The sequence below is a fragment of the Benincasa hispida genome, chromosome 6, assembly GCF_009727055.1.
Source record: "Benincasa hispida cultivar B227 chromosome 6, ASM972705v1, whole genome shotgun sequence".
Classification (NCBI taxonomy): domain Eukaryota; kingdom Viridiplantae; phylum Streptophyta; class Magnoliopsida; order Cucurbitales; family Cucurbitaceae; genus Benincasa; species Benincasa hispida.
In genome coordinates, this window is record NC_052354.1 from 21286921 (window position 1) to 21314477 (window position 27557).

Consider the following 27557-nt stretch of genomic DNA (forward strand, 5'->3'; position numbering starts at 1 on the left):
GTTAGGTATACAAATAGTATAAATGATGTTAATTGATATAATCAATAATATATTTGAAATGAAATTTGAATGAGTATTGATATACTACTGAATATATTAAGTGGACTATATACAAAATATAAAGTATATGAAGTATATACATTATATAAAAAATATACTATTGATATAATAACTATAAAGTATATTATATATATAATTTTAATATAGGATTGATATACAAAATATAAAATATTTAAGTCAATTGATAAATCAACATTATACCCTAAATGAATTTTGAATGAGTATTCAAAAAATAAAATGTACTAGACATGCTATTCATATACTATTGATATACGAAATATACAGTAAATTAGAAATGTTATTAATTTGACAAATATGAAATATACTCTTAATCTATAATACATTTAGAGTTTATAAATTTATTACTTTGTTTTTCTTTTGCAAGATGGACAATCAAGAGGACCTTAAAGTTATTGAAGTACGTTTGAGAAAGGCACAACAAGGAGTTATAGTGCAAATATCCCATACTGTGGAAGCATTAATAGATCGTTTGGATGGGTTGGAGACTGAGTATTGGGCAACGGAAAGAATATTGCCTCCTCCACCTCAACCTGCAGCAATTCACCATAATGAGGACTAATATGAGGGTGATAGATCTGATGGTTTATATGATGACTAAGTTACATTACTTGGGACGCCAAAAGAAGGAGAAAGACATGTTGGACATGGAGTAGTTAGATGAAGAGATTAAGGGAGAGGATATCAAAACTTCCAAAGGTGAGTTCAACAAGAAGCTGCTCCAGCTCCAGCTCCCTTTCCACCCTTCTTCTTCTTCCGTATTTTAATGCCAAAAGATGAGGTTCCAGATTTAGTCCCAGAGGTCGAATTTCTATGAAATTTTTTGTTAGAGGTGGAAACATTTGCCTCTCTTTCAAGTCCTTTGTTTTCTCAACAATGATTGCTATACCTGAAATTTATGAAGGAGGGTGGTAAGGTTGTAGTTAATTTTGTTCATAACAGCATTACTATGAAATTGTATGGAGCTTTTCAGAAGAGTCTCCAGAGTAAAGCTGACTTGACTGGACTCGTCAATGACAGCATCATTCATCTCTATCACGTTGAAGTGATTATCATGTCAAGAATATATTCCCAAATTGGGGTTCCCTCCTTCATCCATATGTTGAAAATGAACTTGAGAGCTTCATGCTTGAGTTGAGTGGAGCATTGTCCAAACATCTCATGCAATGAGTCCATAATCTCGCATGCAGTGATCACGCTCTCATGCTTCTTGGCCAAAACTTCAGATAAGCTAGCTAAGGTATAGACTTGGGCCTTATCATTGGCCTTCGTCCATCTGTCATATACATCACAAACATTCCATGCATCAAACGGTCCAAGGACTTGAGGACATTCCTCAGTCAAGATAAATTTAAGGTTTTCTATTACCAAAACCGTATTGATTTTTTTCTAAGTGGTGCAATTTTTTCCAATCATCTTATCAACACTGAGAAGGGAAATAACAACACTAATCATTTTTGTTGAAGTAAACAAATTTATTTATGTTAGATATTGCATAACTCTTTTTTAATCCAATCATGTTCTAGCAAAAATAATAATGAACCCTAAAATCATTTATTTTGCAATGATTTAGAATAAGAGCCACCAAAAGGTAGTCCGTAGCTCTTTCACTGAATTGAGACATTCTTAACAAAACAGTACAATAGAATAATTCTTATTCCTATAGTTTTTAGTTACCATTATTTCAATTAAGAAAAGATTAACTTGATGATTTTTTTGTAAGTGTAACCCTTTATTTTAGATCTTATAGTCCCGCCTTAATAAGCATGTCGAAAGGAAAAACAATATTAATATAAAAACTATAGCAACCCTATGCATTGTAGAGTTTGTCTGGATATTGACCTCATGCAAACACCTTCCAAAGAGGAATACTCCTAGGACACCATGAGACCAAGCATAGAATCTCGCGTTACAAACAAATGAAGGAGACTGTAAGATATGTTGACGCGTGCCCTTCTCTACTTATTATAAATACGTTCTCCATTCATCTTGATATTGACCCATGCAAACAACTTCCGAAGGGAGAACACTCCTTGGGCATCACAAGGCCGAGCATGAATCTCATGTTATGAAATTATCTGGAAAACATGAGAGAAATGACGTATCATATATATATATCTTTCTTTTTTTTCACTGGGTATTTTAAAAAATTAGTGTTTATTACTTAGGGAAATACAATTAAATTATTTATCTAAGTGTGTTAATTTGCCCAATGTATCACTTATGTTGGATTGTGAAAATATGTGATTCACATTTATTAAACACTTTAATAAGTCTAATGATGGCATTGCACGCTTTATAAAATGTTGACTAATTCAACACTCATGTCAGTTCCTAGGTAGGGTCATTCCCTTACAATTAACTTAAATACCCTAATAATCCTTAGACAAAACTTTTCTAGACAGAGTTTCCTTATATTCAATATTTTATAATTAATCTTTTATCCTCTTATTTTAAACTTATTTTTTTAAAAATAAAAGATTTTTTTATAAAATTTCTAATCATATTGAAAAACATAAAGATTAATTAGACAATTTTAAACCATTTAAGTTAATTTGATCTAATTCTCATATTAGCATGTAAACTTTATTATGTTTTATTTGTCATTCATTAACTCATATAACAGTTATATCTTAATGATCAAATAAAACTTATAACCTGCATAGTAACATTATTAATTAATAAATTATATTTCTATTAATAAATGTCAAATTTCATGCATCATTCTTTTTCATTAAATAATATAACTCTTATATTAAACTAACGAAAACTATATATATGCAACCATATAATATAGCAATAATAATTATATTTAAATATGATGCATGATTATACTTAACCTACGGTGAGATTTTAAACTCTATGACATACTTTATGCAACATAGAAATCAAATTAATTTAATCATACATCACATGCATAAATTAAACTAAACAGGCAAAATGATGGTTTTTGGCATCCTAATAAAATAAAATAAAATAAAGATAATCAAAATTATACTAATTAAATAATAAGATTAAAATTATATTAAATTTAATTAAACAAAACTTCCCACAAACAGCAAGCTTTGCACACGCGTGCATTAAGCCTTCAACTGTCGAAGCGCCAAGGCGCTTAACTGTTTAGAATTCAAGACTCTTAGCTACAACTGTTTACAACAACAATTTAAATCTGGAAGTGTGGCTGTGGCGTGGCAGACCTTGACCGACCTTGACCTTAGCAGCACCCTAGAACTTCTCTTTTTCGCTACTTGGGAAGAAAAACATAGAAGAAAAGAATGAGCTTTAAGAAGCCCAGTGAGTGATTAAACTAAAATATAAAGCTCATACTTGAACTGGAAACTAGTAGATGGAAACTAAAACTGGAAACCAACCAAGCAACCATTCTTGCATAACTTTACAAACATAATATTTCTGGAACATAGCTAGTCTGATACTCAGTTGAGAAAGAACCCTCTGTTCCGTTTCCCAACCCTAAGCCTGGCCTTTACACAAAACCTTTTTAAACATATCATACTTGAAAACATAACTGAACTGATACTAGGTTGAGAAAAGGAACCCTTTTATCCAACTCTCATTATAACCTAGGCTAAGGTGTGAACCCTTTTGCCATCACCTTATCACTGATCTTCACGTGAGTGAGATACCCTTTTGCTCAGCCCTCCATGCTAATCTTCTTTTGAGGAAGAGACTCTTTTGCTCAGCCCTCTATCCTAAATCTTTATACTTGACATACCTGCGGGTATAGCTAACCTGGATCCTGACATCAAGGATCATAACTAAAACTAAGCTCAAATACCTTCTTCTAGTACTTCAGTATTGAGCTGCTTATACATTATAAGAAAATACTTTCATAGAAAGGCTTACCGAAGACATGGTGTCATAGATATAGCATTCATGAGAACTTTGCTCCTAATGCATGCTCATAAACATTAAAAGCTCATTAACTAAATTCGTACTCTGTATCTTTATAAACCTAGCATGTGTCGAGCTCTTCATAACTTTTAAGTAAATAATTCCATTAACAAGCTTATTGAAGTCATGCATCATAGCGCATAACTAACGCATACCTCATCTCACCTAGCACATCACTACTTTAAACATATGTTAGAAATTCTCTTTTTAAAACTAGTATGCGTTGGCATTCTTTCTAAACTTGGTTTGCTTGGAAAACTTGCTTTTAATAAGCTAGCATGAGAATAAACTTTAAATAAAATATTCAAAATATTTATAAAACGTTTATAGTCATTCACAGCCTTGGTCAATCCTCCTAGGATTGATAATCTTCTTCTATTTATGTCAACCCCAAGAACATAACAATATATTTTAGCTACTAGCTATGGTCTCCCTTTCGAGACTAACTTTCATATTTAAACACATAATCTTCCTAAAAAAATAATGACCTTACCTTCCAACAGCAACTCTCTTAGGTGTTGAACACTTAAAAAAATTTTAGAAGTTAACCTTGGCTAGGCGACAACACACCTCACCATCACCTACCATTAAGTGTCCAACCTTGTTCTTAGGCGTCCAAGCTTCTTATGATCACCTACTTAGCCTCATGCTCAACCTCAAATAGGCTGGCGTTCATCTCAGCCTGTGCACACATGTAGACCATCGAGCTACCTACTTATTCATCCTAAGCAGCTGCCTGCTTTTCAACATTTCTAGATTCAACTTATAATATAAATAACTCCAATTTCAAACCTTTTCTCAAGAAATTTCCTTCTACAAATTTTTTCAAAAATATCTTGCTTACCTCAAAATTTGAGCTCAGAATTCTTCGTGGTTTGAGCGAAATCTTAAAAACTCCAGCACTGGCCCTAGATTACCTAAAAGTTTGACCTTCTTATACTTTCTTCAAATTTTCAGCAAGTTCCTAATGGTTTCTTCTTTTGGCAGCCCTCCGCCATCACTAGATTTCTTTAGCTTTCAGATGGTTTTAGAATCTCTTCAAATGCTTGAGTGGTTTGTTCAAAATAGCTTTTTGAATTCAGCTTTTCCCTTTTATGCTTGAATCTGCCAGCCATTCATCCTTAATAGGCTGCCACAACAACAACTTAGTGGGCTGATCCCACTAACCGACCCAACTAGCCTTCTTAAATGGTGCTTAAGGCTGATCGCTCATGTAAATTCGATGCTCGATCCTTTCCTTGCTCATGCATGACCTTTACTCGATGCACGATCCTTTCCTCGCTCACGCATACTCAATGCTCAATCCTTTCCTCGCTCATACATACTTGATGCACGATCCTTTCCTTGCTTATGCATACTCGATGCACGATCCTTTCCTTGCTCATGCATACTCGATGGTCGATCCTTTCCTCGTTCATGCGTACTCGATGCATGATCCTTTCCTCACTCATGCATGGCTTTTACTCGATGCTCGCCTAGTGCTTACTTGATGCTCGCCTAGTATTTACTTGATGCTCGGCCACCATTTTCACAGCCAACACTTAGCCAAAATTTCTTCTTGCTAGGCTATCTTATAAACATCCGAGAGCCAAGTCTCCAATACTTAAGCATTTTCCTTCTTCATTTCCTTATCCTATACCCATTTCTATACAATTCCACATTAACTCAAATATTAAATCCCTCATTTTACTAATCTCAACAACAAACATATTTAGATAGGGAAAGTAGGATTCGGGTTTCAAATAGAAGGAAAGGTAAAAATCCGGTAGTCCATAAAACAACTTCGGAAAGTGAATTGAATACCTCATAGGTGGGAGAAGATCCTCAGCTAGAGGAAAGAATTTTTTATAGGATCACCCATGTCGTGGCCAAAATTTAATTATTTTAGGAAAAGTACTATCCTAGCTCATTTAGGGAGGCTAAAAGAGATGAGTTTCTCAAGTTAGTTGAGGGATTGATGTCGGTCACTAAATACGAGCAGAAGTTCACGAAACTATCTTAGTATGCACTTCCGATTATAGCAGAAGAAAAAGATAGATGTAGAAGGTCTGAAAAGAGATTAAGAAAGGAGATCCAAACTCTAGTTATTTCTACGACTAACTGGAGGGATTTTACTCAATTAGTTGAAACAGCTAGTAGAGTTGAGAAGAGTTTAGCTGAGGAAGAATAGCTATAGAAAGGGAATGAGAATCAATCAAGAATTTTAGAAAGGACGAGTTTGAGTAAGAAGAGGTCCAAACAACTTGATACTACAATTGAAGTGTCTGGGGATAGGGCGTATTGGCGAGTTTATTTAAGAGAACTACTCATCTACTTACCCTAAATTGAAAAGGAGTAAATTCCATCATGTGTGGTTATGTTCCCAACTCTCCACTAAGTCAAATCCTCAAAATCGTAAGCTTATTGAGTCAGCAACTCGGATCACTCTTACCCACATAAATCAAAGGACGAGCCTTCATAGGTAGGAGTTCATAACTTATGATTCAAATTGAGTTACATTTGTAACCCTGTGAAATATTAATCCCTTCAGTCAACAGCTTACAAAGAGAGAGTAATTATTTCACAGTCCAATCTTATACAAACTCTTTATATAGGATACTCTCATTCGTGTGACTCCACATGAACGACTTGGGTAACATCCTTTATAACAATTACAAAGTGGGTTGTATCGATAGTGTTACCAAGATAAGACACTCAACCTTATTCATATACTATATAGACCCTTTAGGTTATTACTTGAACATGATTCACCTGTATGTCAAACTACATATTGTTCAAGTTTTAGTAAATAATCTTGGATTTAAGTTACAAATTCAAAAAAGACATAATAAAATAATAATTATTTTATCGATAAATAAATTTTTTATATTATTACAAACCTAAGTTTAGGGCACAAAACTCAACATAAATAACCTTGGATTTTACTTTATTAGATTTAGTTATTCAAATGTAAATACAAAATAAAATAATAAATTATTTTATTAATAGTCAATAAATTGTTTGTAAATAGACATAAACCCCAATAAATTGTAAGAGATGTTCTTATTTGGTTGGACACAATTTTCCTATTCCTATTTCTTCCTCCCAACTGATATATGAATTAGGAGTACATTTTTTTTTTTTTAATATATTAGAATTGTAGGAGACTTCTATATTTGATTAGAGCATTTTTCTTTTTCTTTTTTTTTTTTTTTACCAAAATCAAAATTATGATGATTGCAGATTTAGTTAAAAAAAAAATGAAAAATGGGTGCATGTCACTAATTTATTTATTATTATTATTATTATTATTTTTGCAAACATAGCAAAAGAAGTCGAAGCCCACACATGCCGCCATTCAGTTATGACAAATTTTGATATGCATGGTTGTTGATTGATGTTTGATAGTTTGTTGATACACTTTAAATTTTAATATCCTTGTTCATCGATGCCTAATAGTGTGATGATGTATTTAGAATTTTAATATGCTTGTTGATTAACACTTGATAACTATTGATGTGTATTTGAAATTTTAATATGTTAGTAGTTGATGTATTCACAACTATGATACTAGCTAGTTAGACAATCGTCTTGATGATATATTATTAATACACACTAATAATATATTTTGAAAATTTATTTTAATGCATATTAATGACGTACTATTGATATACAAATATTATACTTGAGATGATGAAGACCGTAATGGCAAAACACAATACAAATATTTAGCCTATAGTCCAACAATTAAATATATTTTTCAGTAATGAAACAATTAATAAGTACATCTCAATTGAAATACCGAAGGTCCAAAATCTTACATTTTAAAATGTGTGATTGTTAGGGGTGTTCATGAATTGGGTTGGGTTGAGTTGAAAAGACTTTTTAGATCCAATCCAATTGTTTGGGTTTTAAATTTTTTCAACCCAAATAACCCTTATTAAAAAATGAATCCAACCCAACCCAACATGAAATATTTGGGTTGGATTGATTCGGGTTAATCGGGTCATTTATTTAAAATTTTGTTTTAAAAGAAAGCAAAACGTAAATATGTAAAAATCTAATTTAAGTATTTTCATATATTGAATTAAAATTAACAACTCAATTTCAATTTATATAGTGAAAATTTTCTTTCTAAAGTGTAAATAAACTATTTTTAAGAGTTGTTGAAGAATAAATTATTCAAAAAATATTGGAATTAAATAAAATTAAAATCAATATATGTATAAATAATTGTGTTATAAGTAATAAAAGAATATATTTTAAAGTTAATAATAAATTCGGGATGGTTTGGGTTATATTAGGTGAACTCATGAACCAATTCAACCCATAAAATTTTCATTTATTTGAATCCAACACAATCTAAATGAGTTGATAACCCAACCCAAACCGCACGGGTTGGGTTGGATTGATCGATTTTTTTGGATTATTATGTTTTTTTAAACACCCTAGTGATTGTTGTTAGATATATTGTTGATACAGTTAGAATGTTGATCGATGTTTGATATACTATTAACACATTCACTTCTCACTTCAAGTATTTACTGATGATATCTGATATATTCCTATCTTATATTTGATTGTTGTTTTTTCCTTTCATCGCGTCTATAACAAAGTTCTCACATAGTTCTTATCTCGACCATGGCAAAAAATATGTACGTGTATATACATGCACATACACGCGCACACATGCACACTATTTATTATATTAAGAATTGGTAATAAGATTAAATGGCTTCGTTTTAAATTTATGTAACTATTTTATTGTTGATGTACAATTATGTACCTGAGGCGTAAAACTAATTTATAAGGAGTAGGTTTGAAAACTTTCAAAAATTTTCTAGTCTATTACCCTATGCAATATATTTCTTACTTTTAAAATAATTTAATTTTAAATGATTAATGAATTTAAATTAACTATAATAAATGAATATAATTATGAAAAGGTATTGTTATTTAATTTCTAAAAAAAAGTATGGTTTTGCTAATATTAATGAATAATATAATTTAAAAACTTTTAAAATTTTGAATAATTAAATTCTGGGTGGCTGTTAAGTTCATTGAATTCTTCAATTTTATTTATTTATTTTTTTTAGTGTTGAATTAAATTCTCCTTTTGTCTAAAATAAGTATGCACGAATTGATAAGTATGTACGAAGTGTATGTTTGGAATTCATTAAGAACTAAAAAGTTAAAATAGACCATAACTATTTTTAGTAATGTCCAATGAAATTCTCCTATCAAAAAATTGGTAACTTAAAATGTGAAAGTTATATATGAAATACATTAATAATTATGGAGAAAAATTCATGAATAGAAAAAATGTCAAACTACTTATAGAAATAGCAAAAAAATACTGATACATACTAAGACTTCCATCGATGTTAGTCAATGATAGATTTGTATCAGTTTTCATCACTGATAATATCAATGAATGACTTCTATCAATTCAATCACTGATCGATTTCTATCAGCCTCTATCAATGATAAACTTCTATTAGTTTCTATCACTGATAGACACTGATAGACTTCTATCAGTTTTCACTAGTGATAGACTTGTGTCAGTTTCTATCACTGATAGTATCAATGATATATTTATATCAGTTTCTATCACTAATAGACACTGATAGACTTCTATCAACCTCTATCAATAATAGACTTGTATCAGTTTCTATCACTGATAGATGCTAATAGGATTTCTACCACTTGATTAATATAATATTTCAAGCTATACATATATATAGATAGATAGATACACGTTTGAAACATTGTGAATCAATTGAAAAATGTTTTTGATTTGTGGTAATTCGGGGAGGATGATTCTAATGTTTCGAAGGGGAGAATTCCAATTGCAGTGGGATTGTGGAGGAAGGCATTGAGACATGGGAGTGAGTGTAATTAAATTTTGTTATTTTATGTAAATAGTTTCTCTTATAATTTTATTTTTAAAAATCTTTCGGTAAAATAATTATCTTTTATTATTGTGTAGGTATAGATCTAAATCTAGATTACAGTTTATAAATTATAGATTTATTATTATTTTTTTAAGAATGGTCGTAAAAGGTGAGAGTTACACAATTTTGAATTTAAAACTTTTTAATGTAATAAAAGTGTACTGGGGCATGTTGCTTCTTACATTAATTAGACCTTATTTACAATAATAACACCAATAATAATAATACAATTAAATTAAATATTACGGCAATCCATAGAGGTTTTTTTTTTTTTTTTTTTTTTTTTTTTTTTTTTTGCATGTACTAAAAATAAATTTCACGTATTTTTAGAAAAGTTTTAAAGAATTGACACAGGTATATTGACTAGAAATTTAAAAATATATTTTAGTCTAAAATGTCTTTAAGAAATATTTACTTCTTAGTATAGATAAGATAAATTTTAAGATATGTTATATTTGGCTTTTATTTTAATATCAATATAAAAAACACGTGAATATATAATTATGAGATGTTTTCAAATTTAGAAAATTGGATAAACTATTTACAAATATAGTAAAATATCTATTAAGATATATAGTTGTTATCACGGATAGATAATAACATTTTATTATATTTAGAAATATTTTTAATAATTAAATAAATTCTCTACAACTAATGAATATTTTTTTTAAGTACCAAGGGATAGAAACTCAATAGTTCCCAATCTTCTAAAGAGAAGGTGCAATTATAATCGTGATGTGACCAATAATAAATTATTAACCAAAAAAATTATCAATAAACAAATTTAACGTCATGATTGTAAATTTCAAAATTAAAGTAAGGATATAGTTGTCTAAAAATATTTTTCAAAAACTATTCTTTTTTAATATATTATAGATTATAAACTATAAATTATAATTGTTTTCAAATAAAAAAAATAAGTCAATTTATTTATAAATATAATAAAATATTATTACCTGTCACTGTCAATAATAAATATCAATCACAATATATCATTGATAGATCACATCTTACTATATATATAAAAATATGTTCAGCTGTTTTTATCGTTTAAATCAACTACAATATACATTATGTAATGAATAGAAGGGATTATAAGGCACGTGATTTTGCAATGAGTGAAAAAGAATATAAAGCACGTGATTTGTAATGCGGTTGGCAATGTACTACAAAAGTGTCAACGACAAGTCGTTCTCAAATTCGAAAAAAGTGGAACGACAAACAAGGCCACATGCATGCATTAAATATAGTATAACGTCATGCTTCAAATAATAATAATAATAATACTACTTTATCATAAATTTATTCCCTATTTTGCTAAAAATTATTCTATAATTAATAAATTTTATAAAAGATTTTGATAAGATAATTTTAGCCAATGTATTTTCATATATTAAAACGTCACATTGGTAACAAATTTATTTTTAATTGTAGGTTTTTAAATATTTTGTTGTTTACTCATTATTTCTTTTATATATTTTGCACATTTGTCAAAGAAATATTTGAATTTATAGTCAAATTCCAAAAACAAAAAATAAGTTTTGAAAACTAAAAAAATAGTTTTTGTATTTAAAATTTGGATAAAATTTAAATGTTTGATTAATAAAGGTGAAAATCTTTTAAAGAAAATAGAGTAAATTATACGTCTGATCCTTGAGTTTTAGATTTAGGACTTTCTAAACTAATAGCCTAATTAAGCATGTCAAATTATAAGAATGTCTCGAATCCAATGAAAAAAATGTGTTACATAAAAATCAAGTCTAAAAGTCCATAACACCCCTATTAATTTCTGGCCATTTAAAAAAAATGAAAATACACGAATATGGAAAAATATAGAAATCATGGGCATTAAATTGGTTTTTTAAATCGTTTATTTTTATTACTCCTCTTTAATGACCCCATTTTTTTTTTCAGCACATGAAAGTCACTTGTAGGACATAGTGTATACGTGGTTATATCAATATTTTTTTTTTCAATTTCAAATAATAATTTATGTCCTAATTTATCATATTAGCATTATTATTATATAACATGAAGTATATATTTGTAAAATAATTAAATATACATGTATATATATGATAAATTATGCAGAATATATATCTCAATAAAAATGAGATTAAAATTATATGGAGTATATATCAGTACTTGTTCTAAATGCATTGAGAATAACCTCATATATATTTTAAATAAACTTCACATATATATATATATATATATAACGAAACACAAATGAAAAATCATAACTTTACATTAAATGCAGTCTACAAAAATACAGGAGTCTAAATTTTTAATTCAAAATCCGAAATCGGTAAAAAATGAAAAAGTGTATATTTGCAAAATAACTAAATATACATCTTAATCCATACTCTATATTAAGATGGGCACTAAGGGGAGAATTTTCATCTTTCCTTTCACATTTAAATATTTTTAAAATTTCTTTTTTGCCCTCATTCAGTATTTTCTATTTAACCACCACACTTAAACATACAATATCACACCTTTTGAATTCTCTTGATGCATTACTTCATATAGACACATGCACATCTCTCTACAAAATTACATCACTTCATATACACCTTCCTTCACATTATAACTATAAAATTTTCAAATAATAAATACAAACTTTTCTTCTTTTCTTTGGCTCTATATCTTCAATTGTAGGATGTGATAGAAAGAATTTTAAAATGAAGTTTTAGTTCTCCATTTCAAGATGGTCTCAATTCTCCTTCGTATATCCGTGATTGCTTTTTTTCAACGAGTTTCTATTGTCACCAATCCTCAAGGCTCTCATAGTGAAGTATTTTTTGGATCAAGGTGAGTTTCTTCTCTCTCTCTAAGTTTAGTAAAAGACACTAAAAATGGATAAATATTAATTGTTATGGTGGCCAATTATTAACAACCAAAAAAGAAATTGCACTAAATTGTTAGGGTGGACTTGCTTTGAGATTTCATTGGCAATTTAGATATGATATATATATATATAAATTGTTAATGTAAATATATTTTACTAAATATATGGGTTGTGTATCTATGAAATATACGGTATTTGGTTAGGTAATTTTCCAAATCTTTCCTATTTTTTTTTCTTGATTTCTTTTCCCCCAAATTTTTTGTTTCTTCCCTTTGTTTTTTGGTGCAGCCCTACCAGGTGCAACACATGTCTTTTAGCGCCACCACACTGGTCTCCCCTCTTCCATTCACTACATGAAAAAAGGGTTCTGCTGATGCCAATCTTGTCGACACCCAAAAAACGTCGACATAGGGTCTTTACACTGACACCAAAGCCGACAGCGGCATATAGAGGCTATCCCGATGCCAGAATCGTTAGGCATCGAGATAGAGAACATAAAAACACTCAATAAAAGCATTAAATTACTAAAAACTAACCCGATTTAGGTAGAGATAAATAGCTCTTTTGTAGAGCTATCTGAAGGGATTAAATCCCGTAGCGAAAGTGTCACACCCCCTCCTAGATTACCACCTTCACCTGAAAGGGAATATAACGGTAGCAGTTACCAATCCTTTTGGGGAATTTATTGCCTACCTAACCTGTTTAACCTGTTTAGGAACCCTAGAATAACATAATTAACATTCAAGAGCTAACAGAACTTCAGACATTTAAGACAACCTCAGGGCACCATACATAGCAAACTCATAACATGTACATTCAGAAGCAAGGTTTAGTATGTCCCACACACTCAAAACTAGTCCCTAGTATGCAATACATGTGTACAGTCTATTACAAGGCAAATACCTAGACTTCCTTCAACTATATCTTTAAGTTGCAAAGTAGTAGTGCAGCTAACTTCTGGGGAGATGGCGCTACCTGGAGAAAGAAAACATTTAAAACAAGGTGAGCTACTAGCCCAGTGAGTGACTTAATAAAAATATAGTTCTCATGCTTAAACTGAAAGCTAGTAAACTAAATACTGAAAACTGATAACTTGCCAAGCAAACATGTACATAAACTTACCTATCATATCTGAAACATAATTGAACTAATCCTTTGTTGAGAGAGAACCTTTTTGCTCAATCTCTCGACGTTGGATATCTTTGTTTGAGAGAGAAACCTTTTGCTCAATCCCTCAAACATAAGCTCGAGTTGGGGTGAGAACCCTTTTGCTCAATCACCTTATAGTGAATGTTGGCAAAGAACCCTTCTACTCAAACTCACCAACATCAATAACCTGTCATTCGTGCACGCAAAGTTAAACTAGATCCTGCCCACCTTACCATACCTTCGGTGTCAAGGATCATAACATAATTGAAACTGGGTACTCCTGCTCATATACCTTTTCTAAGTACTTCAGTATCGAGCTTATCATAACTTTTAAGTAAGTACTTCCATTGACAAGCTTACTGAGAACATGGTAAAGCATAGCTTTTCATGAGAACATTGTTTTCTAACACGTGCTTATAAACATTAAAAGCACATAAGCTCTAACATAGTAACAAACTTGTAACTTTTAAACATGCTATAGAAACTCCCTTTGAAAACTAGCATGTGTTAATAAATGTTACTAAAACATGCTTCATAATCTTTATGAGCAAACATGTGTTCATGATTTAGGGAATTGGTTTGCTTAGCAAACATGTGAATTGGTCTTATACAAACTCTTTACATAGGATACCTCCACTCACATGTCTCTACATGAATGATTCAGGATTACATCATTTGTACTAAATACAAAGTAGGCTACATCCAATAGTGTCTCCATATAAAGTCCAGGTACTCATGTAATAGTCATTGATCTTTAGTTTATTGGATTTAGTGCAATTTACATATTTAATAAGAGTATTATTGAATAAAACCTCAATAACATATTTATTGTAAATAGAATATGTTTCATCTTACAAACTTCAAGTTTTAGGACATACAACCCAACAGATAGTTGGAGCTTGACTCGTCTCAGCTGTTTCTCGAGCCTACATTTGATCTCTTAAGGTGGCGATTTCATGATCTCGCTCCTCAATAGCTTTCAATAAGGGATTTATCTTCCTCTTCATCTCTGTCATGGCTGACTCAGCCATTACGTCAGCCATCAAGACAGACACTACATCAAAGTGTGATTCTTTCTCTAATCGATCAGAAGCAAGAGCAAAGCTATCGAACAAGGGATTTTCTCTTTAATGACAGAGTCTTGTTCTTGCTCATGCATGATCCCCTTTGAGTGACTCCAGGTGACAGGTCTCGTATAGGTCACTTGTAGTAGTAGCTTTGGATGCAGTTTTTTTGTGTGCCATTTTTTGATTTTTTATTTGGATGATGAGAGAGAGATGAAAGGTAGAAATGTTCCACTAAGTGTGCCAATTTTTTTGCACGAGATTTCCGGAGAAACTTGATTCGTGGAGTTAAACTTGTGTTGATGTAGATTTGATACGGATGTGGTTTGATCTCTAGAAGTTGATCCTTTGATTCTTTCTCTGTTGAATGTATATACATGATTTGAGGAAGCAAAGCACGTGATGTTCTTAGAGTTGAAATCTTGAAAGAATGATTGTATCTTCAAATGACTTCAATCTTCAAGTATGGTTAGCTTTAAGAAGTTAGTGATTCTTTTGATTACTAGGAGAATTCTCTCTAGACCCTCTGGAGTGTAAAATTTCTGACCTCCAATTGAAGAGAACTCCTCTATTTATAGAGTTCTCTAGTGGGTTTTGTGGACTTGAGCTTAGTGGTCCATTAACCTAGCCCTTGGTCCCAATAAATTTGATTTGGGCCTAATTTGATATTTGGATCAAATTAAGTTTTTTTTTCTTTGGCTCAATTAGACTTTAGCCCAAATTATAATATCAAATTTGACCAAATTAATTTTATTCAATCCAATAGTAATGATGAAAACAAGTGGTATCATGGGAATCTACCAATTTATGTCTTCAATTTCAATTTGGAACACATGTCAGATGGTCCCAAATGTGATGATTTGTATTTCATCATTAATTTGGAAAATGACATGACAATTTGTGATTGGTCCAAAAAAAATCTCCTTCAACACCGCTCATCCAAGTGTTCATATAAGTTGTGCAATGGCATACTTTTCTTTTCACGAAAATGATTTTTTTTTTTTTTAGTGACTGTAGAGGGATACATGAAAATAGAAACATGAGTTGCAGCTAAGTATTAGGGAAACTATCACATAAAGAAACAAATTAAAATAAAAGTTTTAAGGTAAAAAATGATAAGACCCAAAAAGAACAATAGAAATCAAAAGGATTCTTTCTTTATTCTATTGTACTTTTAATGGACAAAAGAACCAAATTAAAAGGAGATATGGACTTTTTCCCTCACGTTTTTCAGAAGTGTATACCAACATTATCTTTCTCACATTTGATAACTCTAAAAAGTTACAAAATTGCCTCCAATTAATTCTGAAATAAATAGTGTAATTAAAAGTTGACAACTAACGAGATGATGTTATCATAATGTCAAAAAAGTGCATACTTTATGGAGAATCATAACTGTTGAGATCTTTTGTCTTAAATTAACGGTTGCAATCATTGAGATCTTTTGCTTCGATTAATTCTAAAATAAAAAGGGTAACTAAAGTTGACAAAGTCCATGTTGTTGTGAACCGAGTAGCACAATGGATACACGAATATCAATAAATTATAATATCAAAATAATATAATATAATATAGTAACAAAATAAATAAATATTAAAATAAATTAAACAAAATAAAATAAATTAACAAAATAAGAAATAGGAAATTTATCTAAATTCTCAACTTTCTCCAATTTTCATGAAATTTACCCAATATATATCTTCCAAAATCTACCAAATCCCACTATTTATAGGCATGACAAGTAGAAGGTGAATTACATGAACACTAATAATGTGTAATGTTGAGTGACATGAACAACACTTAATGAACACTAAGCATGAGCATCTAATGGTCATCTGTTATCATAATATTTATAATACTACCCTTTAGATGCCCAATATATGTATGAAATATGTCTTATATATATATATATATGTATATATATATATATATAATATGCTTCATTAAAATCTTACTAGGAAAAGAACCCAATGGAGAAAAAAATCCTAATGAAGGGAAAAGAGTACTTTTATATAATTTATACTCCTAAAAAGTATATCTACTTCCGCTCATGGAAGTATCACTTGAGATCCCTGAGTCATTGATATTAGTCATACACATTCTCTACTAGCCTTGTGAATTGTAAGAATTTCAGCATGATTTGAGGAAGTAGTCATTATGGTCTATTTCACTTATCGTCACGATATAACAGTTCCTTCACATGTGAATAGATAACTTGTTTGAGATCTAGCTTTGTGTGGATCAGATAAATATCTAGAATTTGCATAACTAACTAGATCAAATTTTGATTTATTTGAATAAAACAAACTCATATCAATCATTCCTTGGGAGATAATGGAGTATATGCTTAATTTCATTTCAATGTCTTTTTGTTGGAGAAGAACTATATCATACTTATAAATTTATTAAAAATGCAATATCTAGTCTTGTATTATTAGCAAGGTACATAAGTGCACCAATTGCACTAAGATATGATACTTCAGGACCAAGAAGTTCTTCATTATCGTCTCGAGGTCGAAATATATCTTTCTTCACATCTAGTGAACAAACTTCCATTGGAATGTTTAATGGATGTGCTTTGTCCGTATAGAACCTTTTCAAAACTTTCCTGTATAAGTTGACTGATGAACAAATATCTCATCTGCCAAATGCTCAATTTGTAAGCCAAGGCAAAAAAAAAATTTCGAGATCTTTCATCTCAAATTCTTTCTTAAGGTATTCTATTTCCTTTGAAAGCTCTTCAAGAGTTCCAATTATATTTAAATCATCAACATATACAGTTATAATAGCAAATCCTGGCTATGATTTCTTTATAAAAACATGTGGACATATTGGATTGTTTTGATATCATTTTTTCAACCAATATCTAGTCAGACGATTGTATCACATTTTTTCTGATTGTTTCAATCCATATAATGATCTCTGTAATTTTATTGAATACAATTCCCAGGAACTTGATTTATATGTTTCAGGTACCTTAAATCCTTATGAGATTCTCATATAAATATCATTATCAAGAGATCCATATAAATATCTTGTGACTACATCCATAAGATGCATGTCCAGATTTTCATACATAGTCAGACCAATTAAATATCTTAATGTAATTGCATCTACCGCTAGAGAATACGTCTCTTCATAATCAATACTAGGTCTTTGTGAAAACCTTGTGCAACTAGTCTTGGTTTATATCTTGTGACCCCATTATTTTCATTTCTTTTTCTCACAAATACCTATTTTTATCTCACAGGTTTGATACATTCTAGTGTTTAGACCACTAGTCAAAAAACCTGACATTTTGAAAGTGAGTTTAATTCTACCTTGATTACTTCTTTTTACTGAAGCCAATATTTTCTATGTCGAAATTCTTCAATAGTTTTTGGTCCAGAATTCTCATTTTCAGATATAATATCAAGAGCAACATTATATGCAAAAATGTTGTCAATAATTACATGAGTTTGGTTCCATCTTTTTCTTGTCGTGACATAGTTTATTAAAATCTCATTATTATCTTTTTCCTGTCATGACATAGTTTACATCCTCAATCAAGTCTTTTTTACTATTAATTCTTTTTCTTTTTCGAGGATTTTTATCTTTGGAACCCACTCGCCTACCACACTTTTAGCGTGTTCTAGATTCATTAATGACAATTTGCTGTATTGGGATATCAATTTTCGATAGAACATTTGCAATTGAAATATGTGATTTAGTTACTTTCTTTGCATCTATAAATGCATCTGGTAACTGATTTGCTATATTTTGCAAATGAATTATCTTCTAAACTTCAAGTTTACACTGATTTGTATAGGGAAGCAAATGAGACAATAACAATGCATTCCATCTAATTTCTTTTTCCAACTTCTTACTTTTTCCCCCTAATGTTGAAAAATTTGTCTCATTAAAATGGCAATTAGCAAATCGTGTAATAAATACATCATCCGTTAGGGGGTTCAAGATATTTAATAATTGATGGGGAATCATATCCAATATATATTCCTAACCTCCTTTGAGGAATCATCTTAGTACGTTGTAGTAGAGCAATTGGAACATATACTGCATGCACATCCAAAAATTTTCAAATGGGAAATATTTGGCTCATGGCCATAAGCTAATTGTAATGACGAGCGCTTATGATAAGATACCGGCCTAATGCATATAAGTGACATTGCATGCAAAATAGCATGTCTGCACACGGATGTAGGAAACTTAGCTCTCAAAAGGAATGGTCTAGCAATTAACTACAAACATTTTATGAATGATTCTGCTAAATCATTTTGTGTATGAACATGAGCTACAGGATGTTTAACACTTATCCCAATTGACACATAATTATCAAAAACTTGAAATGTAAATTCACCAGCATTATCAAGATGGATGGTCTTAATTGTATAATCAGGAAATTATGTTCTTAACTTAATTATTTGAGCAAGTAATCTTATAAATGCAAGCTTTCGGCTTGATAATAAGCATACATGGAACCATCTACTGGATACGTCTATTAATACAATAAAATATCTAAATGGTTCATTTGGTGGGTTAATAGGTCCAAATATATCACCATGAATTTGTTCTAAAAATGCAGGTGATTCAGTCCCCACATTGACTGGTGATGGTCTAATGATTAATTTTCTCTGAGAGCAAGCATCACATGATAATTCATTAGATTGAAGAATCTCCTGGCTCTTCAATATATGTCCACTTGAATTTTCGATAATTTTTCTCATCATTATAGATCTGGGATGACCCAACTGGTCATGCAAAATTGTAGATATGACTGGATTTATAAACTTTGTGTTCATTATTGCATATGTTTCAATTATATCCTAATTTTAACTTAATGACTCTAGCAAATTTATAGATCCTTTTTCAAACATTAATGCTCATAAACATGTGAGCAATTACAAATTAATAATAATAATAATAAAACTTAATTTAATTGCCAAAACCTAAAAACCATTTTAGTTTCTAATCTCAATTTTATTTAATAAATTGATACCCACAACATGCAATTGAGTAAAATTAAAACATGCTCTGATACCACATGATGGAAAAGTAGGCATGCGCAGCATAATTGAGGATCACTTTTACTCTAATTGCATAAATTAAACATACAACCCTAAATTAGTTAATTAGGGCTTTTAGAAACATTACCTTTGAAGCTCCCAAAACTCGTCTATCTTCGCTCGAACACGAACTGGACAACTACTAGAGTTAACCTACTATCCTCTGGACTCAGAACCGGGTTGTGGGACCCGATGGATGAAGAACCCGAGAGAGAGAAAGAGAAGGATATAGTAGAGTGAAATTTGGGTTGGGTTTGGATTTTTTCAGCCCTATTTTTAAAAACTCAATTTTGCAAAATACCAAAATTTTTTAATCCAAAATGACAAGCCCATATTTATAGAAAAGGGCCATGCAAAATTGCATAAAATAACTTCATAAAAACTCAACACCTAGAATCTACTATCTAAGTGGGCTTAATGTCTCTACTATAAGCCAACACCTAGCCCACTATTTTGTTAGTAGAATTATCCAAAAATTGTTTGGATTTTCCCATTAACTTTAGTCAAAGGGCAAAATAGTCATTTGGTTAAAGTCAAACTTTGACCGAAAAGTCAACATTTTGACTTTTTATGATTTTTTCATGTTGACTAATTTTGACTTCCCGAGCATAATCCACATTCATTTTCTTGAAATTCAAATCACATTTGAATATAAGATCGGTCAAAGTTTAACTTTTCAAAGTCAAAAGTCAACTCTTTGACTTTTACATGTTTGATCATTTTCATTATTTCCGAGCTTCCAAATATGATCGTATTCATATTCTTGATATTTAAATCACATTTAAATATTAAAGCTGTATATCTAAACTAAAAAACCGACCACTATATCACATATACTTGTCAGTGTCTCTCTCTTCACCTAATTCGAACAATTCGAATTATTCTATTGTACTATTCTAAGTTTATTCCATATGAGCTAGTAGGGGAACCTATTGAACCTATAGATCATGGGCTCCAACGATCCGAGATTAACTGGCTAAACTCTTTAGATGGAGCTAATCAACATTCGTTAACTCACGGGTCATTCCACTATAGTCCCGTAGTTACACTCCCCTCACTATAGATATATTTGTGTCCATATGATATAACCATGATTAGTAAGCTAATCCTTCACAGATTGTTCGTAATCTCGGCTGGGTCATAAAAATCGTTTTACGCCCGAGACTACATCTTATTCCTTAAGTTCCACTGATCCTCTAATGAACAGTTGGTTTAAGGTTCAACCTATCGAACCTCTCTCGGGCCAATGAGAGGGTGGGGCCCCTTGTTCAAGATCTGGATTCAGTACTAAAGGGAACAACCTATCTACTATCCCTATAATGTGTAGGAGTGAATTCCGTCTTGCACCCTATGTTTCAAGCTATCCACCTGATCTTACCCCTGAAATGGGAGGCTTATTGGGCCAGCGATAATGAACTACCCTCACCTATACAGATCTAAGGATAATTCCAAGTGAACAGGAGTTCATAGTTAGCTCAGGATTAAGATTAAGTTACCTAGGTCATTAATTAACGAAATAGTAAGTTTTATACATTAAACGACATTTAGAACGTAAAAAGTGACTATTTCATGGTTCAGTCTTATGTAAACTCTTTACATAAGATGCCCCATTTTCATGTCTTCACATGAACGGTTTAGGATCACATCGTTTGTACTAACTACAAAATGGGCCGCATCCATTGTGTCCCCAGAATAAGGCGTCCAACCTTATTCATATACTATAGACCATTTTGGCTATATATATTTGAACTTGATCCACATTTATGTCACTACATAAAGTTCAAATTGAAACTTAATAGCCTCGGAACCTTAGTTTATTGGATTCATGAATATAGAATTTAAATTTACTAAAGATTTTCAATAACAGCTTTATTGAACAAGAACATGATATTATAAACTACGAGTTTTAGGACATAAAATCCAACAAACTCCCACTTGGACTAAAACTCCTAGTAGGATCAAACGATGCTGAATTTAACTGTGAGAAGTTAATATTACATATGAGTACAATAAACATATGAATACAATAAACTAGGGCATTCATGCCCAATATAATCTCCCACTTGTCCTAGTTTAGAAACACCGTAGACCTAAACTCTGTAGATGACCCTAAAAAAATTTAGCCGTGAGGGTTTTTGTAAAAGGATCAATAATGTTTTGCTCAGAAGGTATCTGGGTCACTACAATGTCACCACGGTGTACGATTTCTCAGATAAGGTGGTACTTGCCTTCGATGTGCTTTCCCCGTTTATGGCTTCGAGGTTCTTTTGAATTTGCAACTGCACCGATGTTGTCACAATACAAGGTAATGGGTAGATGCTTATTTTGCTGCTTCGCAACCAGCTACGTATTCAACTTCCATTGTGGAGTCAGCTATACAGGTATGTTTTACGCTTCTCCACATTACTGCTTCTCCGTTAAGAGTGAACACTGATCCAGATGTAGACTTTCTAGCATCTTTATCAGTTTGGAAATCAGAGTTAGTGTATCCAGTAAGAATCAGATCCTTCGCACTATACACGAGCATGTAATCCCTAGTTCTTCTGAGATACTTTAAGATGTTCTTAACGGCAGTCCAATGATCACGTTTAGGGTTAGACTGGTATCTACTGACGATCCCTACTGAGTAGCATATCTCAGGTTTAGTACATAACATTGCATACATCAGGCTTCTAACTGCGGAGGCATAGGAAATATTTCTCATATCCTCAAGTTCTTGAGGGTTCTTAGGATATTATTCTTTTGACAGATGAATTCCATGTCTGAAAGGCAACAGACCCTTTTTGAAATTCTGCATTTTATATCTAGATAACATTTTGTCTATATAAGATGCTTGAGACATGGCTAGTGTCCTGTTCTTGCAATTTCGAACAATTTAGATCCGAAGAATATACTGCGTATTTCCTAAATCTTTCATTTGGAATTAAGTATCTAGCCATTGCTTGACGTCAGTAAGATATCCTACATCATTCCCAATGAGTAGAATATCATCGACATATAAAACTAAGAATGCTAGTAGAATTGATGATCTTCTTGTAAACACAAGGCTCGTCAATATTCTGTTCAAAGCCATAAGATTTGATCGCAGTATCAAACTTTATATTCCAGAATCTAGAAGCTTGTTTCAACCCATAAATGGATTTTTGAAGCTTACAAACCTTTTGTTCTTGACCCTGTGCAATAAACCCCTCTGGTTGAGCTATATAGATACTCTCTTCAAGATCGTCGTTTAGAAAGGCTGTCTTGACATCCATTTGCCAAATTTCATAGTCATAAAAGGTGGCAATGGATAAGATTATTCTTATTACATGGCAACGGGAGAGAAAGTTTCTTCATAGTCCACTCATTCTCTCTGGGTACAATTCTTTGCCACAAGTCGAGCTTTAAAAGTCTGTACTTTACTGGCTTGGTCTCGTTTTCTCTTGTAGATCCACTTACAACCAATTGGTTTTATATCATTTGGTTGATCTACAAGTTTTCAGACAGAATTGAAGTACATAGACTCCATTTCGAGGTCCATGGCTTTGACCCACTGATCATGGTCCACATTTTTCATCGCCCGTTTATAGGTCGATGGATCCTCTATGCCGTCATCAGGTATGACAACTTGTGTTTCTGTTAAGCTCAAGTAACGGTCAGGCTGATGAACAACCCTCCCACTACGTCCAAGCGTTTTCAACTCTTAAGAATGATGTGACTAACCAAATGTACTAGTTTTATCTACTACTTTAGTAGATGAACTAACTCTATCTGTAGCGTCTTTTGAAATTTCTTTCAACACTATTTTACTGCTTGGTTGATGATTTCTAATGTGGTCTTCCTCTAGGAATGTGGCATTTGTTGATACAAATATCTTGTTTTCTTGAGGATGATAAAATAGACCACCTCTTATTTCCTTTGGATAATCTACAAATAGGCATAACTTTGAACGATGTTCCAATTTCTTTGGTTTTTTTACCAACACATGTGCTGGGCAACCCCAAATTCTAAAGTGACGTAAACTACTTTTACGCCCTTTCCATAGCTCATAAGGTGTTTCTGAAACACTTTTAGAAGGAACATTGTTCAAAATATGGACAACAGATTTAAGTGCATATCCCCCAAAGGAATCAGGCAATTGAGATAGCTCATCATAGAGTGAACCATATGTAATAAGGTTCAGTTTCTTCTTTCTGATACACCGTTCTGCTGAGGCATACTGGGTGCAGAGAGTTATGACTGGATCCCGTTTTCTATCAGATAGTTTTGGAATCGTATGTCCATATATTCTCCACCTCGATCTAATTGAAGTGTCTTTATTATTTTACCTAATTCATTCTCAACTTCAGCCATATATTCTTTGAACTTTTCAAGAGAATCAAACTTGTGATGAAACAAGTAGACATGACCATACCTTGAATAATCATCAATAAAACAGATGAAATATTCATACCCACCTCGAGCCTTGACATTCATTGGTCCACACAGGTTCGAATGTACGAGCTTTAAGGGTACTTCGGCTTTGAGACATTTTCCAGTAAAAGATCTCTTTGTCATCTTTCCTTCAAGATAGGATTCACATGGAGGTAAAGAGTTATCTTCTAACTCACTTAAAAGTCCACTCTTGACCAATCTCTCAATCCTATTGAGATTTATATGACCAAGTCATAGGTGCCATAGATAGGCATAGGAAGAAACCTTTTGTTTTTTATTCTTAGTTTCTAATGTTCTAAACATTTCAGTATTTAGAACAAAATTTGCTCTAGTTGGTCTTAACTTATATAAGTTGTCTTCAAGTGTAGCAGAACAAATTTGAATGCCTTTACAAAAAATGAACGCTTCATTTATATTAAAAGACATTGTATATAATTGTTCTATAATATAAGCGATAGATATCAAATTCCTCTTCATAAGAGGTGCATACAAAACATTTTTAAGTACTAGATATCTAGAGACAAACTCTCCTGTTACAACTCTGAGGGTTATCTCACCTTCTTCAAGCTTTTTCCAAGAACTAGTTTCATGAAACGAGAAACAAATATGATTAATGGCTCCTGAATCTAGTATCCAGGTTGAAGTATCATATTCCACTAAACATGTTTCAACGACCAATAAATCATATTTACCGTGTGCCATTTTCTTAGCTTTCTTCTCTGCAAGGTACTTCGGGCAATTTCTCTTCCAATGCCCATTCTGGTTATAGTGGAAACATTTTCCTTTATCTGTATCCTTCTTTCACTTTTTTTTTTTATCTTGGGAGCTTGCCCTCCTCCCTTTTTTTTTTTTCATTTTAGCTTTGGAGGGTCCAACTTTATTTTTAGAGGACGATCCTTTTATAAATTTTTTTTAGTGGTAGCAACATTTGCTTCCACTTCCTTCTCCTTACCTAAAGTAAGGTTTTGGAATCGTTGGAGCTCGTTAAGAAGGGTAGTAAGGTTAAATTCTATCTTATTTAAAGACGTATTTGTCTTAAAAGGTATAAAACTCTTCGAAAGAGATTGTAAGATAAAGCTAACCTGGTTCGCCTCATCAATGGGTCCGCCATTTACTTCAGCGATATTGAAGTACATCATCATGTCCAGGACATGTTCTCTAATAGAGGTTCCTTCCTTCATCCGCTTCGTGTAAATGTGCTTATTTGCCTCGTGTCTAAGGGACCATGATGTTGCCCAAACATTTCTCTTAATGAATCTATTATCTCTTTAGCCATAACTAAGGATTCATGTTTCTTTGCCAAAACATTAGACATGCTGGCAAGAATGTAAACACGGGCCTTTTCATTGGCTTTGCCCCATCGATCGTATGCTTCCCAAACAGTTCGGTTAGCATTTGAGGCTGGGGCTTGAGGACATTCCCCAGTTAAGATAAATCTTAAATCGTCAACTACCAGTATTGTGTTCAGATTTGATTTCCATGCCGAATAATTATCACCGTTTAGTTTCTTGGAAGTTAAAAGTTGAATTATCGAGCTATTCATGTTGAAAAGATAAACATATCATTTTTAGTAAAAAAACAATAATCTTTTAAATCCAATCAAGTTTAGCAAAAAAAAAAAAAAAAAAAAAAAAAAACAAACAAACTAATAATGTACCCTTCATTATTATATTTTGCAATGATATTTTAAAAGTTTAGAGTAACCTCCACCAAAGGGCAGTCGATTATTCCTCTTTTGAACCAAGACAATCTTGACTAGAGCTAACCCCAGATTAACTCTTTATTCTTATAGCACTTTAGTTATTGCTACTTTGGTCGAGAATATACTAACATCTTAGTAATTCTTGTAAGTGTAAGCTTCCATTTTTGGATTTCAGAAACCAGAATCAACATGCTCCCGAAAGTGGAAAGTCAATATGAAAACTGATCTAAGAGAGCCTATCCATATTTGGAGTTCGTAGTGTTCCGAATCCTATAATATAACCCTCCAAAGGGAAAGGTCGCTCCAGTGCAGACATGAAGGTACATTATAGAAATCTCACGGTGCAACCTAATGGAAGAGATCGTGGGATATGTTGTTACATACCCCTCACCCACTTACTATGAATTACTTCCCCTATTCACCTTGATATTGATCTATACAAACACTCTCCGAAGGGAGTCCGCTCCCAAGCACAGCCCAAAGCCCTGCATGGACCTCATGATGTGAACTCTTATGGACGCTAGAGCTAAAAGTATGCTACTTCTCTTTAGCTAAAGTGTTCTATAATGGTTTAGGGTATAAAAAATACGTAGAGATATATTTCGACTAAATTAAACATATCCTAAGTCTAGGTGATAGATCCATGTATAACTCTTATATTGGATTCCAAACTATGATGTCTAGGTGATAAATAAATTTTATTACCTCACATCTTTCACGCATGCTCATTAAAAGTAGGGTTATTTGACTTAGACGCTAGTTTGATCTCCAGGTAAGAGGTGTTCTGTAAACCGTCATCTTAAGAATCCCCAACCTTAGACAAGATCTCCTCAGGTAAGTAAATAACTCTTTGTTTAACAAGTAATCAACCTATTCTAACTGTTTAGAAAAGCCGATTGAAATTGCACCAATTTAAACCTAGGTGAGCATGCAACTTTTACCTTTGTTATAGATTTTAAAGTCTAGGTTATTTTATAACAATTATAAAATAAAATTATAACCATTATAACCCTAGAATCATACATCTATAACATACATTCATACTTGAGGATCATGCTTTAATATAACACTTTATATTAAAAAAAAACATAACATGCATACTTTATACATTATAACAATTATAACAAATATCAAATACATGTACATGTTAACCTATGGTAGGATTTTAAATCTATATGGCATACTATATGCACAATAAGATTCAAAGTTTAATTAAAACATACATCAACATGCATAATTAATTAAACACCCTAAAATGGATTAGTTTTGGCTCTTAAATTAAGCTAACAACTAAATTATTACAATAATAATTTGGTGTATACAAAAAACCGCTCTCGATCCAGATTCAAACACATTTGAATAAACTCAAATTGGCCAAAAAACTCTCGAACT

The 27557-nt window shown here is 31.7% G+C and overlaps 1 pseudogene; it reads right to left on the reverse strand.

Annotated features, from left to right (window-relative positions):
* Window positions 1–1113: 1113 nt before the first annotated feature.
* LOC120079152 lies at window positions 1114–26006 on the reverse strand (annotated as a pseudogene).
* Between the last annotated feature and the right edge of the window lie 1551 nt (window positions 26007–27557).